The sequence below is a fragment of the Cuculus canorus genome, chromosome 1 (genome assembly GCF_017976375.1).
Source record: "Cuculus canorus isolate bCucCan1 chromosome 1, bCucCan1.pri, whole genome shotgun sequence".
Lineage (NCBI taxonomy): Eukaryota > Metazoa > Chordata > Aves > Cuculiformes > Cuculidae > Cuculus > Cuculus canorus.
The window spans coordinates 56102717-56121601 of NC_071401.1; positions in this window are offsets into that span (position 1 = coordinate 56102717).

Genomic DNA, 18885 nt, shown 5'->3' on the forward strand with positions numbered 1-18885 from the left:
TACTTGATTTTATTTAGATCGACTGCTTTTTATTGAAGCCTATTATATAATTTTATGAAGATTATTTCAAGAGAACATAGTACCGTGGCTGTGCTGACTACATGTCTATGAAGCAGGGATATGCAGATGCTGGAACAGCAGCTGAGTTTAGGACACTAAAAAAATCCAAGGTCTAAATATAAGTATACACTTTTCGGACTCCAAGAAAAAAAGGTAATCTTTGTGATTTGGATGAAGACCAGAAATCAAATTTTGTGTAGTTCCCCTCTGTCAATCACATGTGAATATGTAAAACTATCTTTTTCAGTCCATGTAATACACTCCACAACAGCCACAAATCAATGGCTTCTTTAGTATATCTAGATTTCTGTTCCACATATATTGGAAAGCCTATTTTATGCCCATTTTTAGAAGAGATAAAAGATGCATAGTTGAACTGTTGATCCTGGCTCTGAAAAGGAAATACTTCTCCTCATTTTGCCTAAGACACCTAAGCACTAACCGCCCTCTGAATGTCAGGCATTGTCACAATCTAATAAGTGTAATTATATAAAGATGTTGGACCAGATACCTATCCAACTTTTTTCAGAAGCACCTTTTACTTCAGTGGTTGCTGACAATGAAACTGCTAAAGCCATTACCAGTCTAATTCTTTGAGTACAATTCATATTGATGAACCAATCTCATCTTGTGAGGAGTGCAGCAGGAAGATTTGGCACATGAAATCTCCTTCAGATACCCTTGATCAGCGTATTTTTGAATACAAAGAAATAAAGAAGAAATCATGTCCCATACAGGTAGGGCTAGGGGATTTTTTTAATTATTTTCCAAATTATTTCTCTCTCATCAACTATTTCATACTGTTCATTTACCATTAATCATCAGCATGGGTCATCAGCATAGTTTTTTTTGTTACCTCATAATATTCAGTTATTTAGGTCACTGATAAACTATTAATTCTGCTCACCTGTTCTGATACTTTATTTGAACATTTTGGTTTGTTTCCTCTGACTAAGTAATAGTCATTTTTAATTATGTTTCAGTTCACAGCACTGAAGTGTGGCCAAAACAAGTCTTTTGGCTCAAAGTAATTTTAAATACAATTTATATACATGCAACTATCTGCCTAGAAATTGATCACAGTGCCACAGAAAATAAGTACCTGCAGGGTAAAGTTTAAAAGCTATCTCTACATATTCTTTTTTTCCTCCTAAAATAAATATCTTTGGACTCGATTGATACTAGTTCTGCTTTTTTTGGTCATTCTATTGAGTGACTTTTTTTCAGTAACTAAAAGTTCAAAACATTGAAAAATGCACAGAGATTCACATAAACTAGAGAAAGGAATGAGGAACAAGGTACTTCTCAACATGTCTTTCAATGGATCTTACTTTTCAGCTGTCATTAACAGTCATTTTGATAGTACACATAATTGGTAGTCTAAAAACATTGCTAATGCTATTGATACTATTTAAGATTTAAATAATTTCAGTTATAGTTTAAACATTTTTTAGTTTCCTGGCAACTGTTCCTCTCTCTCTTATGCCTTTTCTGTTTATTTAAAGGAGTTATCAAGGTTTACTGACAGTGATAGTGTCATCTAAGAAGAAAGGAATAGAAGAAATAGAAAGATTCCAAAGGTTCCATCAAAGTAGGTACAGTGAGAAATACTTCTGACGAGAACCAGACAGAAATTGACAGCAGCTGGATTATGCAATCAGTTTATACGACTATGTAAAGAGATCTTCATGAGTAGCTGAAGTTATATTTGAATTTTTTTGATTTGTAACATCTGTGGCTACAATTTCACTATTAGGCACAAGGAAAGCTTTTATGTTGCAACACATGCAACTGAAGATATGTCTGCAAAATACAAACCGTTTCTCAGGAAAATTCATTTGTTCTTTGCTAACCATTACACATTTAAAATTAAGAGCTATCACTGAATATGCACGCTGATATTTTTAATGGATAACAGGCATGTACTGCGTGGACCCTTCAGGCCAAAAATCAATGAATTGAAAATACTTTCTCTTCAGCTTTTTTTTTTACGCTATTGTTAGCCTTCTGAATTGCTGATAGTAAATGCATTCAAACAGTGTCCTGGCAGCAGTCTGACATTTTAAAAGATCAAAATCTACCACATTAGATGTCTAGGGAGCCCCTAGACTGCAATAAAACCAAAAAGAAAAGTAGTAAAGTAAGAAGCAAGCATATGGCATGAAGTTGCATTTCTTGCTATTGATTCTGAAACTGCTGAAGTGGAACTTCTGTATCAGCAGCTACATAATCAGCAAGTCAAAGCAATACATCTATGTCTGAAAATACAGTAAAACCACTGTGTCAGTTTAATCAAAAGGTATCAGCTAGAGAAACCTGGAGAATTACATGACATTACATACTGATGGGTATAACATTGTTGAGACTGATAACTGAAAAGCCGGTAAACTGCAAACAGCCAAGAAATGTCTGGGAACACACTGATCATGAGTTACTAGACCAACAGATTTTTGCCCTTAGTCAGACATGGAAATACAGATCTGACTTACTGAAAATGAAGACAAAAATATATATTAGTAGATATCTGATTGAAGTGTAGCAAATATATAGTCAAAATAGTAATTAAAGTGTAAGTAAGTAAGTAACAGTAATATTAATTGAGGCTTTATCCTGTAGAATATGAAACGTTGTTAATGGTCATTAATTTGGCATTTTCAGTATTATAGCATACAGTAATAGGACTCTGGATCCTATTAAAAGACGATTTTAAAATATATCACAAATTCTGGGCCCCTACACAAAACTAATACTACACAACTGATCTGTGATTCATCTATGTATACATGTAATCAATATCAGAGGAAAAATGTTAGATATATTCTTCTGTATGTTGTTTCACACTGTGCTGAATGATTCCTGCACATATCCAGTTACTAGCACATTACACTTGCATTTATCTTTGGTCCTGGCAGACAAAAAACTTAAAAATGTTTGGGCTTTAACTTTCATTTCCAAATCTGTCTGCTTGTCTGGATATTAAAAATCCACTAAAACATCGTAACAGGTCATCTCAATCCCTGGAAATGATACTTAAAAGCACTTTTTTTTAAACCCATGTGATTGTATAAGAAAAAAGTGTCATCTGTTGGAGCTTGCAGAGGAAATACTGTTATTGCTACTCTCTTTAAAATTATTTGTACATTCTTAAAAGCTAACCAGTTCTACTGACTGCACCCCAGCTGGTGTTGCTATGTCTTTGTTTCCTACTTGTTGCTTTTGGAGTGATCACTGATCAATGGCACTTCAGCATATTCACAAGAAAAAATTGAGAACATTTGTAAATTTATATAGTTTTTTATATTGAAGATAAGACCCAACATAATTTCAATTGCCCTCTTTGATTCTCTGAGATGCGAGGTGGTTTTGCTTCCAAGACAGAAGAGTGTATGAATAGATTATAATAGAAGTAAATCAGTTCAAGTAACTATGATTAGAGAAAGGAAAAAAAAAGGAAAAATATATATTTAAATACGCCACTATGTTCCATTATTCTGTGTTCATAACAACCCAAACTGCAACTCATCAGCATTCTACTGAAAAAGGTAGCTTCCTGATCAAGAACCGTAGAGGAGGAAGGCTGATGTCACCAAGCTGAGTGGTGTAGTTGCAACACTGGAAGGACAGGACGTCATCCAGAAGGACTTGGACACACTGGAGAACTGGGCTTCTGAGAACCTCATGAGGTTCAACAGGACCGAGTGTAAGGTCCTGCACCTGGGTCGGGGTAATCCCCATTTTCAGTACACAATGGGGGATGATGTGATTGAGAGCAGCCCTGCAGAGAAGGACTTGGGGGTGCTGGTCGATGAGAAGCTTGACATGAGCCAGCAATGTGCGCTCGCAGCCCAGAAGGCCAACCGTATCCTGGGCTGCATCAAAAGAAGCGTGGCCAGCAGGTCGAGGGAAGTGATTCTGCCCCTCTATTCCTCTCTTGTGAGACCTCATCTGGAATACTGTGTCCAATTCTGGAATCCTCAAAGCAAGAAGGATATGGAACTGTTGGAACGAGTCCAGAGGAGGGCTACAAAGATGATCAGAGGGCTGGAGCACCTTCCATATGAGGACAGGCTGAGAGAGTTGGGATAATTCAGCTTGGAGAAGGTTCAGAGGAGATCCTGTAGCGACCTTCCAGTACCTGAAGAGGGCCTACAGGAAAGCTGGAGAGGGGCTATTCACAAAGGCTTGTAGGGATAGGACCAGGGGGAATGGCTATAAACTGGAGAAGGGCAGATTTAGACTAGACATTAGGAAGAATTTCTTCACTATGAGAGTGATGAGACACTGGCACAAGTTGCCCAGGGAGGTTGTGGATGCCTCATCTGTGGAAGTGTTCAAGGCCAGGTTGGATTGGGCCTTGGGCAGCCTGATTTAGTGGAATGGCCCTGGACATGGCAGGGGAGTTGGAACTAGATGATCTTTAAGGTCCCTTTCAACCCAAACTATTCTATGGTTCTATGATTCTACGATGTTCTGCTACATACGAAATAATGTTCATACATCTGCACTGGGTAGACTGGTAAAGTCCAAAATTTACTGGAACTTTACAGGGAAAGTTACTTGGTCCTTATAGGCTACATCTCTAGAGGCCGATAAAGCAGATTGGTAGACACAGAAATAGAGCAAAAATATTTTGTTCTGAGAAGTCTGTACTAAATATCTTTTGGATTTCATGTATTTAAGTATGCATTTTTTATATATATCAGAAGTAACTTTATGTTATTCCACAGACTCCTTGCTCTCTTGTGGCTAGATGTGCTCCTGGATATCTTCCAGTTTAATTACATCCAGAAGAAATCTAGTTCATGAGAACAATGTTCATTCCATGCTGCAAACCAAACACAGTAAATAATACGATAAAGAGAGTTTCTTCAAAACTGCACTCCTGATCACTACCAAAACACTATTCTAGACATTTGTAGCTGCTAATCAATATTCCGTGCAGCTCCAACATGATGTGAAATTTGTCATCAGAGAATAATTATGTAAACAAGAAGACACTTTTTTTGATAGAAAGGAAAAAATATTAGAGAGAAAATGTTGGTGTCCGTGCTTGTTTAAATCTCAGAGCCCTTTCTTAATACACATTTGTGCTTCTTCCATTCACACAGTCCTTTAACAGTAGGTACTCCTAGTGTGTAGATGAACATTTAGAGTTCATCTGAACTCTGTTGCTTTGTTGAGACACGTATGTTATGGAGTTAATAAACACAGCCTTGTTACTTTTCAGAAAAGATTTGGACTTCTTGTATCTGACTTTGAATACAGAATCTTAACACTTCAGTATATGTTCAGTATATGTTCAGTATATGTTCACTTTTTGTAGGACTGTTTGGTGTTAAGTTTGGAATGCAGTCATTACAAGTTGTAGATGTTGCCATCTTTATAGGAAAAGTCCTGTCTATAATCCAGCTTTTGAGACTACCAACCTAGGCAAAAGTCTTACCTCTACTGTGTCATTTCTTTCCAACTACAAACCTGTATATCAAGCTAACTGTCACTTCTTTTCATAATCATGAGCTATGAAACAAGGAAAGTTCTGGGCCAGTACTATGACAGTATGAGAACATTTTTATTTATACTGTATTCTAGATATCAATAATAATGGGCCACAGTATTACTTATGCTCTTCAGAACTGCAAGCTTGGAGACCAATGAGTCTCAGAGTCACAAAACTCTCAGAGATATAAGGGAGATCCAAGCTGTACAGAGCCTGCCCTTGACAAAAGTATTGAAACTTCTGTGTCACAGCACTATTTGGGAAGAGTTTTGCACTGAATATATCGACATAATGATTGCAGCAGCAGATTATAAATAGCTGCATTTATACACAGCTCTAAACTAAGAGAGCAGCAGCTTGCCTGAGACATTTTTAGTAAGATTTTTTTTTTTTCCCTCATCTTTAATTTTTTCCTTTCTCCATTATGCTTCAGAGAATCCTGGGCTTGAAGCCTCAAAATTTACAATTCTTCAACATGAAAAAGAGAGTTCTTAATCACATTTTAGGCGTTGTGGCTTTCAGAGAAAGAAGCAGCAGCTGTACACTTGTCCTGTTTCTTAGCAACAGAGCAAGGGGACCTCAGGAGACTCCACTGGTGGGAGCCTGAACTGCACACGTGTTGCTCTCAATATCTCTCCCCACCTGTCGCAGCCTATGGGAGGACCAATATCAAAACCAGTTTTCCAAGGACAGATTCTGTATATATGATTTAATACTACTCCATGACAACTGTGTGATAACTGAACACAGAATATGCTTGGCTAAGCATTCAGTTGTAGGAAGGCGGTAGAAAAAAAAAGTGACAAACACGTATGCTAAGCTTTCAGCTATGCCAGTTAAATTTTCTTACAGGCTTTGCAGTGTTTCTTTCACATGCTCACAGTGAAGATACAGAGAAAAATCTCCATAGTTTCAAGGATAGAAAAATCTCGTCATCTCCATTTTCCATACAGTCCAATTAGTTGAGCCATAGTAAATTCAGCTTTTATTTGAATATGTAAATAACTTGTTTAACTTTTCATCTTAAATATAGTGTATTAATGTAACAGTAACAAATAAATAAATAAACAAGTAAATAAGTAACTAAATACCCGATACACACCTGTTTCCTAGGGCACACAACTGTGCAATTTTAGGAGGGCATCATCATATTTCCTGTCTACAGTGCATGAAAAAGTTAATTATAAACTTTGATTCCATCCTCTCTGCCCCTGCAGTGGTGTGACCTCCATGACAATAGCAGTCTTCCAAGGTCTGAGGCAAGGTCTCTCTTTTTAAAATTTTAACTGGACTGAACGATGTTTTGGTTCCATACATACGGTGTGTTCCCTTTTTCTCATAACAGGATTTTGAGTGTGAAAGAAGGCTGTGTTATACTCTCAGAAGAGCTTTCAATTTTTTTTCCTTCTAAAGAGAATCTGAACACAACAAATTTTTCTATTGAGGTTCCATTACTCCTTCCCAAAGTATCTGAGATTAATATAGGACACATCTCACGATGTTTTGAACAGAGGTGCCAAAATTGTTTTTTTGGTTCCAAGTGTAGGCTCAAATGAGACATCTCACCCCCATCCAAAAAAAAACTCAGATCACAAAATACACTATTGTTGGATAAAATAAAACCATAAAATTTTCATCTGTCTCCTACCTTCATTCTTTCAAGATTCCAAGAGAAGTTGAGAATTGTAGTCTGTTTGAAATCTCCTCTTTCTAACCAACAGCTGTTGGCGGTCCATGGACCATGCACTGTCTCTGACATCCTGCTCTCACTGATACTTTCAACCAGGGCAGAGACATAAACAGAGACGTAACTTGGATCATGAGTGTGTGTATAATGTGGGTGAGCATATGAAAGAACAAGCTTAGGGGAAGAGGTTGCATCTCATAGAAGAAAGTGTAAGGAAGAGTGAGTCTTGGAAGAAAATGACCAGGGAGAGGATGTCCTTTATTGCTTACTGTGCTGGCAGATTGTGACCACATGTTCTCCAAAATGACGGTCCAATTTGGTTTAGGATATCAGGGCCCTGAACTTTTGTCAGACCACAAAACAAATCATCTTCCCAGCATGACCAGAATGATCATACATAACATTCTTCCACCTCATGACTCAGTGAGTCATCAATAGAAAACTAAATGCTCATATTCACAAATGAGAATTTCTATCTGCATCTTAGTGGTAAACAATTTAGTTGCTTTTCATGTATTTGAGAAGACCGATGTTAGCCTGAAATAATGTATAGATGGCCTACTGTTATTCTTTGTGTATATGCTGACACTGTGATATTAAGAGGCAATATATACACTTCATTTTTTATAATACAAGCCAAAATTCATGGTAAGAAGACAAAGAGAGGTGATGAAGCCTGAGGTAAGGACAAAGGATTCCAGGTCCTTGCAATGAATAGTAATTTATGTGGATTTTATCTGGAAAAATTTATTTCTTAACTATTTTAATCCTTTATTCAAGTCAGTATTGTACAATAACTTACAGGTTACTAAAGGCCTTATGTATTTTATTTTAGTTCACTACCATTTTTATCATCCAAAATTGCATGTTGTTTTTCCTACTGCCCATGTCTAAATCTGACTGCCCATGTCTAAATCTGACTGCCCATGTCTAAATCTGACTTTTTCGCAGCATGATAGATGATGAGGTGAATTTTCTCAGGTATCTTGCTCTTCATTTTTGCTGACATAAGAATAGACTTCAAGCAAGTCTAAAATATGTATCAGGAATTTCTTTCCTGTCTTCTAGTACTAATGTTGAATTCCTACACAATTCTTTTGGGCTTTCAATTCCTTCATTTATAAAACTGAAATAATAACTGCTCCCTTACCCAAAGACAAATGTGTGTTGCTTCTCAGTGAAAGATGCAGTCTTACGAGATTAAAATGAATGAATAGAAGGAACACAAAGCAAGCTTATGTTTGCTCACCTTTTAGAGGTAAGACAATAAAATAGGGATTGGAATAGAAACGAATAGGATGCTTTTTGCAAAATCTGGAGATTATGAGTATTTGGAAACAAGTTCAAACAACTAAGTAATTTAAACATTAATACATACTTAAGTGCCTGAAATTGCATTATTTTAATGTACACATATCAAATTTTGCAAAAAAAACACATATCAAATTTTGCAAAAAAAACATATGCCAAGGCTATTCAGTCTGACTCACATGTGTCTTGGCTGCAGAATGTGATTTTCAAAGGTAGCCCTCTGTCAAAATAAATCACCACATACTATGTTTCCAGGGAGAAATGTTTTTGTTCTTTATAATGCTTAGAATTTTAAACTAGATTTTATCTAAAAGAACACACTCATGACGTTGTGTTTCATATGTGTTGTGTTTCATATGTTCACTATAAGTGAACGGTTATGTTGCATTTTTTCTATTTTCTCTGTATCAAGAGATTAATTTAAACAGAAATAAGTCTGCAGTATAGTAGATAGATAAAATAACCACAGAAAGATGACATTAAGAAAGACCTGAAGAAAATGTTTTTATAAAGTAATTACATTTCTGTAGAATGCTTTAAGTATGGAAACTAGAAAACAGAAAATATTTTCCCTACTATTGCCTTACAGTAGTCCTATATGTTAGTTACAGTGTACAACAAGAAGCAGTAGCATTAAAAGCAGTAAGAAGTTCAAGGGTATTTCCTTCTGCACATTGGTTGTCTAACCAGAAGCAGAAGGAAGAAATAAAAGAATAAATGCTTTACATAGAATTTTATGATTGGTATTTAGTGCTTTGATTAAACCGCAATATAAGTAGGTTTTACCTAAGTACATTAATTCTGTAGTTTTAGTTGAATATTAATCGCTTCTTGTCTTAATCTACTGCCTAATGATGCTATGAAGTCTTAAAGAGCTGGCAAATTTTACCATAAATCTATTTGCATTTACATCACATGTAAAATGACTCCTCTGTTCCATACCTTCCACGTTAGACTGCTGTGGGTTTAATTAATTCAAGCTTATAAAGCACTCTTATGTTCTTGGATGAAATGCACAATAGAAATACTAAGAAGTACCATTAAACAGCAGAGTGTTGTTTTTAAAAAAAGTATTATATTGTACTTCAAATTAGTTTAAATTATCATGTTTATGTAATTAATTACTCTGGATAGAGTAGGAAAAAATTATATGGCACTTTCACATATATTTCTCAACAAAATGCACTTTTAAAAGAAATTTATTTAGTATGGTTTCTGCAGAGGATTTAAGGTTGTAGAGTAGAAAATTTCACTACGCCACAGAGTTTGATACTGGATCATTCAGTCAGCAAGACATTCTACTGATACCTGGTACTGTCATCATGGAGGCACCGACAAAACAGACACTAGTAAACCAAAATGAAGATTAATTTCAACCAAAATTTCTTAACACTCCAACATACAAAATAAACCTGCAAATTCAGGAGTCAGGTAGGAATATTACTACACAACAGATTAAGAATTCCTATGTTTAGTGAACAATCCCTTAGATGGATGACTCAGAATGTGCACAATCACACACTCACAAAAGGAAATCTCTCACTCAAAGATACACAGAAGATAGAATCACCCACCCTGAGGAGTAAAGGCTCGCTCGAGAATATATCTTGAAGAAATAATCACTCGCTGAAAGGAGAATGAGGGTGCTCAACTCCAAGAAGTTTCCTTGAGCAGCATCTCAGTCCCGAGGGGAGAGTTTAGAGTAAGAGCCCACTGCTCCAAAAAGAACCACACAAAAGGGGTCTCCAACAGGGCTCTGTTTTATACCTAGTTGAGTCTGATTTGTAGTCACCTCTAGTTGGCTGAAGGACCCATCTTCCAGGATGTGTCCTGGCAACAGTTCTCTATTTTCTCCCCAACTGGCACAGTGAGATGGGGCAATGGAGTTTGAACAGCTGGAAAGCCCCAGTCTTTGTGCCTTTTGCAAAACCAATATTTGCCAGGTCCTCAGTAGGTCCTGATCTTCTTTAGGTCCTTTTCAGGGTGGCCACATCTGCCACAATTATTTTAAAACCAGTGAAATTGTTTCAGGCTTAATCATGTAATGGGCTAGATGGAAAAGGTACTGTGGAGGAAATATGGAGGAAACACCAGCAGCTCCAGACAACTAATTTTATTTAGAAAAGTGGGGGTTTCTTATTAATTTAATAGAAAAAAGTAGCATGATAATTAGGATTATTAGATGGGTCTAGAGAAATCCTTGATTAGGAAATTCCAAACTTGCAGAATGTTTGTAACATTCAAAAAAAAAAATAGGTATGTGTGTGTGTGTGTGAAGAATAACTTATCTGTAGTCAGTAGTCTTATCCTGCATGGCATTGAGCTTCATTAAGTCCCACTGACATCAGTGAGAAATGAGACTGGTTTATTCCTCTCAGAAATTCTCAAAATTGTGGTAGAATTTCAAGCAGTTAAACCAGAAAAAGCAGTGAGTCTGTCTTTTTCCACAAGGCTTGCCCAATGAGAAATGCAAAGATTTTTGTTGTCATCCCATTTGTGTCTGCATGTTGTTTCTTGAAGACCACTCTGTATGCCCACAAATCTTTTGTCAGACTTTCCATTTTCCCAGGTGGGCTTCCCTTCACAAAGTTATTTTGCTTTACAAATATCTTGACTCCAGGTCATGACAACATATAATCAGCTTTCCTGAGTAGCATACCATGTTTTGTACATCTTGTTTATGACTATCTCTCTGGTGACGTTCGTATTTCTGGAAAATATTTTCTTAAACACTTGGTTTATTTCCTTGACTACGTGTCTAAATGGAGACACATCATCTGTGTTATGTTTCACATAACTATTGTAATTTTAATTCCAGGGACTCTCTGGTGACTGTATGGTCACTACTTGACTTCTTCATACTTGCTGTAAAGTTATCATAATTCTGCTAAGGTTTCTCAGAATATAAATGAGAAGTTATTATTGGATCTGAACACTTCCCAGCTGTAGAAATATTTTCTGTGCTGCCTCTTCTACACTGACCCTCTTGCACACTACTATGCTGTTTTAACGTCAAAGAGGAAGAAATTCTGCTGCAGAAAACTTAATATGATGCCGTAGGACATCCATGCTCTGTATAAACTTATACAATTCTGTATTTTATCTGTTCTCTGATATATTAACCAAACTGACTTGCTGAAATAATTTAAAAAGACATGAACACAATTTCACTATAATGAATTTTTACCGGAAGTATTCGTACCAACATTAAGAATTAGTGTGTGTTTTCGGGAATGTGGTCTATGTCTCCCTCAATGCTTAGAGAGCAGGAGAAGAAAATATCTTTAGCCCACAACTATTTAAGATTAAATGCTGGAGTTCTCCTGTGTTCCAAACCAAAACTGTTTCTAAGTGTAGTTTTTGACAAATGATCCTACAGATTTCCCACCCACTGATGCTTAACACACGGAGGCACAGTGCAACTTCCAAAATACAAACTTGGAAGAACATTGTGAAATTAAGTCAAAACTACAAGCATTACCTAGATTTGAGTGTGAAAATGCCTCCATTTGATAAAGCGATTAAGGTAATACTTGATGTAAAACCTGTTTTAAGGCCACGAATAGTGCCTTCTCCAACCCATTCTCTCTGAAGACTTACATTTGAACAAGTCTTTGTGAATATTCCAGCAGGACTTCAGTATTGTTTCCTCTTGGGAATCTCTGCTTTGAAAACTGCCCAGTACTTTAATTTCTTCCTCAATTTCCACTCATGGATTGGCTTAGAAAAGGTAGAAGACATTGCTAATGAGAAATATTGTGTAATTGATACAGGAAAATGAAACTATTCTGTCACAGAAAGAGATTTTATATTAAAAACCTTTGTTGTTTCAGATAAAGCTTTTAAATAATTACAAATCTGTTTTCTTTCTTTTCTTTTCCATTCTCTTTACTTGGACTTTCATGTTTTTCTTTTTCAATCTCTTTTTTTTTTTTTGTTCTTTTATTTACCTTTTTTTTTTTAACCTCTTTGAAAAGACTTTCCAATACAAAAAGATTGAAGGGGAGTATGAGGCTAACACATTGATGAACATATGCTGGAATAGGAGCAGCTACAACTACCTTGTACAGAAAAGATAACAGTAATAAGTCTTTCTAGGATTGTATCCGATTCCTGTCAGGCATAGTCCCATTTTCCCCACCAGAAGATGTATGGGGTAAAAAATCAGTTTCTACATCCCTTTTCCACTCCTTTCCTGGAAAATAATGAGAGAAAGAAAAACTTTAAAAACTGAAATGCAATAGAGTGAGCGCTGATACAGTCCTTCCAACATAGTCATAACCAGATACTTTCAATCAATGAGGATAATTTTTATTTGGATATTGGGTGAAACAGCATTAGGAAAAGATAAGTTACCATTAAAGAGTTTTGCTTTTCAAAAATCAGTATTAATTCTTAGGCATAAGCAAATAAAGCAAGATAGAATGAATTGAAACATATAAATGAAGAAATACAGATAAACAAATTATACAACTTAACAAAAGCTTATAATAAGCAATTTATTTTCCAGAGAACCAAAACTGACATCAGATATCAAGAAAATATGTTAAAGACACTGCTTATTTGCCTCTGGTATGGCAAAGTGAATTAAGGAAAACTCAGTGTCCCTGTACATTTTGTATCTGAACTTTACAATAGTGTGAAGTGACAGGAAACTGATCATAGAATTTCTTATTCCATGAGATTCTATCCTTATACATGCATGTGATTTACTGCTTAGTAATGCTGTAGTAGCACATATTTGACTGGAGTTACTATTACATGTCAATGTGTTCGTATTTAGTTATTCATAAGGAAAAATAATAATTCTTTACAAAGTTCATAAGGAAAAATAATAATTCTTTACAAAGTTACAAGTCACATATAATAACAAATACAAATGTTGTAGAAGAAACAATTGGTTGCTTTTCTATGATCCTAAAATGTGAGGTTCTTCTTTCAGTAGTTTACCTACTAATATTTATCTAGTAGCTATCTTCCTTATAATAGTCTAAAAACAACGCACTAGGCATATTTAAAGATTATTCTAATGGAAATAGAAAACTGGCATAATAAAGTCTGAACACCCACAATCCCCAAGAAAATAATGACCATTTGTGTAAAATGTGAGAAGATAAAAAATATCAAATGCATAATTTTTAAAGCTCTTTTTGAGAATAATCTTTATTTTAGATGTCCTCAGAGGAGCTAGTTACTTGGGAAGTTTTACTTCATTGTCCTAACCATACATGTACTTAATTTTCACCCTACTTAACAGATTAATTGTACATACTTAAGTAGTTAGACAGTAAGACTGTAGAGCAACCTGCTCCAAAATGGAGTATTTCTGAAATACTTCACAGTGAACTACTTCTATGTGTGCGTGCGTGCGTGTGCATATGTGTGCATGTAGGTGGTGTCCTGTATACAGCATCAAGACTTGAGAGGCATTTTTAGCATATCAAAAATTCTTTTGACTATGTGTCAGACATGGAAAATGGAGTTCAAAATAATTTCTTCTACATGCAATCACAGTTTCCAAGAAAAGTAAAAATGCTTACAGCACATCTGAAAGTTTTTTTTAACATCTGACGGGAACAAATCACATCAGAAAGTCTCTGAAAAATGTCATCACCACAGCTTTTCTTCTCTTGGTGTCTACTGAAGCTCAAAGTCAAAAATGCATTTCTAATCTTTAAGCACAGGTTTTGAGGGTCACATTTACAATTAATTGGAACTTAGTGAGTAAATACGCCACAGAAATAAAGCCTGGAATCACATGATATTTCTGTTTTCACTCTACTTTCAACTACAGGTCAGATTCAGTAGACATACCTTGGTAACACAGATATTTGACTTAATCTCAGGCTCCTTGGTGTAACCTTTGGCTGCTGCTTCAGAGAAACACTGTTCTCCTCCATGTTCAGTCCCATATCTCCTGTACCTGAATGGATGTCATAGCTACACTGTCCACTAGATGCCTATGCTTAGGCAGTTGAAATCTACCTGTAATAAGCAAAATATGCTTTTCAAATGGGGCTGAGTTTGTAACTGCAGTTCTCTAGAGTGTGGCTGTATTCATATGGACTAAGAGCTGAGAAATCATTATACTCAGCAAAACTCTGCTGAACAAAATCTAGAGAGTTCCTTAGTGCATGAAAGACTCCATTTGTTGCACTCATTACCTCTCTGTTGACTAAAATGTGACCTTAGGTGACATATTGTGGACGCCTATACTTATCACCTAATTTTAAGATTACCTGAATCTTAAAGTCTGATGACATAAATCCATTCTTCTCATTTAATTTCTCCCAAATTCATTCATCGGGGTATCTCAGGTAGGGGCTGAATTTACCCATAAATTTTGTAGTGTTCTGTTTTTGACAGAAGACATTCCAAAGCCTAACTTCAGTTCCTAGGAATGTGCATCACTGTTGCTCTCTTCAGATTAGTGTTCAGATTGAGATCTTGGAGCTACAAAGCTCCCAGAAAGCATTTACTTTTTTGAATTGCAGAAGGAAACTGCAACAACTATAGTTCTGATTTAGAAACGATTTTGGTTTCTAAACTTCAGTGTGGAGAATTTGAATCAGCTTAAAAAACAGCCTAAACCCTCTTCAACTCTGAACTTTACTTGTGTTATATTTGGTTTAATAAAGATGTACTGCATTAGGTGAGAATAAGTTCATCTAATGTTTCTATTGGACTTCAAGCAAATTATAAAGTTCTCCATCTAATGTCTGTATTTACAGTTTATGAGTGTTTTTTCTTAACTTTTATAGATTTGATTAATCTAGTTTTATACCCATATAATCCAGACAGTGTACTGAAAATCACCCTGATTACAAGTGGACAACCAGCATACATCTGTGTAGTCCATCTATTCTACATGACCCATCCTTTTCTCGCCCCCCACCCCCTGCCTGTAATCTCACAGTGGTGCCATGTCTCATTATCTTCGAGCACATCTGTTGACACCTACATTCCAAAAATAAAACATACTTCAACCTTGAAGGAAAAGGAGGCTTAGAATAAGAATATTACAATAGGTGCTAGGAAGCCTACTGAGAGAAAACAGTACAAGATGAACACACAGCTTGCTGTTGCTTCAAGTAAAGCAATTTTATGGCAAAGCAAGGGCAGAAATGAACACATTCAGGAACAAATAAATAAATGGGAAACAAAACACAAAGTGACACAGCCAACACAAAAGAACAGGAAAATATCCTAATGTTCATTTTTACCATCTGGCCAAAAGCAAGGTGCCTGATGCCTTTACACATAAGATACTGACAAAATGGAGAATGGATATGGTGTTTCATGCAGTAAGTAGAAAATACAGTATCATTGTTAAGGGGTTTAACATCATAGTAAACCAAAAAAGCGAAATGGTTCTTTCAGGTAGCGAAATGCTACCTGCAATCAGTCAGATAGAGGCTGATTGATTTAGCCAGGAAATTTTTTAAGCTTCTAGAAGCACACAAATATGTTGATATTGTTTTCTTTATAGGCAGCAGACTGATGAAAAGTGCATTGCAAATATAGAAATAACTCCTCAATTTCTGATATGTAGCAGTCTAAATTATGTGATCAGTTGTTTGCAATTAAAGGGACGACTCAACTGATTAGGTGAAGTATTTTATATACATATAAATATAATTTTGTATGCCAGTATAGTTAAGTGATAAAAATACATCAAATATAAAATATGGTGTGGTTATAATATCGTAGCAAATGATGATAGTATTATGCTTGTCCAAAAGTAACAATGTAAAGGAAAATATCACCAGAAATAAAGGGTTGAGATTGAAGAACTAGACTCTGATCAAGAGAACTGGGAGAACTGGGTACAAATGTTAAGCCTGACAGATTTTTTCTGTGTCTTTGGAAAAAAACATTTGTGTTTAGAGCACCTGTTTTTAAGATCCCTGCTTTGCCAGTGTCCAGAATAAATAAACCAGAGCATAAACACAGACTAGGTGGGATTGAGCTCATTTTAACTTTAAATCTCTATAGCTGCAGTTACTATATGTCGCATTTTGGACTATATGGATAGACTTCATTGACTATATTGACTGCATCTACCTTCACTGAAATCTTCATTTAGTTAAATGGAATAACAAGTGACACTTGAGAACTCCAGATATCATGCCTGGCCTTAGGCTGCTGTTCCAGAAGGATACAGACCTCTTAAGCCCTGTATGATATTTGCCAACCCTGTGAAGATTATTTATATAATTTGGAATCTAAACTGTACTTTCTGGTCTTAGCAGAACACACAGTACTTACCAAATTGAGCAATGCAATTGAAATACATTACATCTAAGTGCCCCAACAAAAATGTTGTGGATAATTGCTGTGACCTGTAAGCTCTTGTGTCTAAACACAAATATTTCCTTGTTTACATAACCTTATATACAAAACTTATATATGCTATGTGACTGAGGTGATATATGACAACCGAATAGAGTTTTTAGACTGCAAATTTGAATTATTTGTGTGCTGAGACCATTATATCTTAATCCTTTCTAGTTTTATAAAGCCATTTTTATTTTATAAACCTATTTATACATATATTAGAAAATGATGCAGGATATAAAAATGTGAGAAAGTTCTGCTGTATTTTAAACATAAAATACATGAGAGGATGCTATCTGAACCATTAGGTGAAAGAGACAGCTGCAGAAAGAAAGCTATTGAATGTGCTGCATCTAAGAAAGAGCATATGAAATTTGTGGGATACTGACAGCATCTCTGAAAGTGCTCAGGCCTCAAAGCACAGACAAAACAGGAATAACAAAAGCAAGGCTTCAGCAGGGGAAGGACAACCATTCACAGAACCAGTCACCTAGAAAGCTCACTCTCTGTAGTAACAACATAGCATCTGTGCTCAGAGCCAGAAAATTCAATTGAAGACAGATACGGACCTGCCCAACAGCTCCTGCTCTACATGTTGAAACTGGCAGGAAGAAGAAGCAGTAAGAGTTAGTAGTGGGGGCTCTCCTCCATAAGCCACAGAGGTATTCATTTGCTGACCTGACCCTGTGTCTCACTAACTTTGCTAATTGGAGAGAGACGATGTCCTGGATGTCATGCAGGTACTGCCTAGACTCATCAAGGTCACAGAATTCTACCTTCTTTTCTCCATGGGCATAAATGATGCTACAAAACATGACCTGGAAAAAAAGTCAAGCAGGATGATAGAGTCCTGAGGACTGAAATAAAAAGATGAGGTGCTTAGGTTTTCTGTCTCATCCTGCCAGTCAAATGGAAGAGTGTAGAGAGAAACAGATGTATCAGGCTGTTGAAACTTTGGCTGCATGACTGGTGTCACATCCAAGTTTCAGCTGGAATGACCATGAGACACCGTATGAAGACTGTGGGCTACTGGGGAGAGATGAAGTCCACTAATCAAAAAGCAACAAAAAACATATTTGCCAAAATGCTGGATAACTTAATAAAGTCACTTTTAACCTAGGCTTCTTGGGGAATTTTTCCAAAGCAAGGACCCAGGTGACAAATGTAAAACTACATGTGAAACAGGTTGGAGCAAAGGCCTGAGAGGGACTCCATGCACTTCAGCAAGGGGAAGTGTGAAGTCCTGTATCTGGGGAGAATAATCCTGTATACTAATATATACTGGCGACTGCCCAGCTGGAAAGCAGCTTGGCAGAAGAGAACTTGGGGATCCTGGTGGACACCAAGTTGAACATGAGCCAGCAATGTGACCTTGTGGCAAAGAAGGGTCATGGTATCTTGAGCTGTATTATGAGAAGTGTTGCCAGCAGTTCCAGGGTGGTAATCCTTTCCCTCTATTCAGCATTGTTGAGGCCAATGTGTTCATTTCTTACTGCATCTGTTTTTTAGCTCCCTAGTACGATTGGTGGGCTATCTCATACGACTGGAGGATGGCAGTGGATGATTACAAGCTATTCAGGAACAACAAAAAGGGCAGAAGAGGAGTGGGCTTTGTGCTCAATTAGAAAAAAAAGGAGAAAAGGACAGATCTGTAGAATGCTTCCAGAAAACGGGAAGTATTACTTTGTGTAACCTTTTAGAATGTGTCTGCTACAGATCAGGGGAAATTGGTGGCTATCTCAAAGAAGCCTCAGGTCTGCATGTCCTCATTATCCTAAGAGACTTCAACTATCCTGATGGTTGCTGGGAAATCAACACAACAATGTGCAGGCAGATCTAGAATATTTCTGGAGTGTGTCAGGGAAAACTTCATCATGCTGTTTCCGTTCATGTCAGTTGTGCGACTGATGCTCCTTTGGGTCATAGAATCATAGAATGACTAGGTTGGAAGGGACCCACTGGGTCATCGAGTCCAACCATTCCTAACACTCCC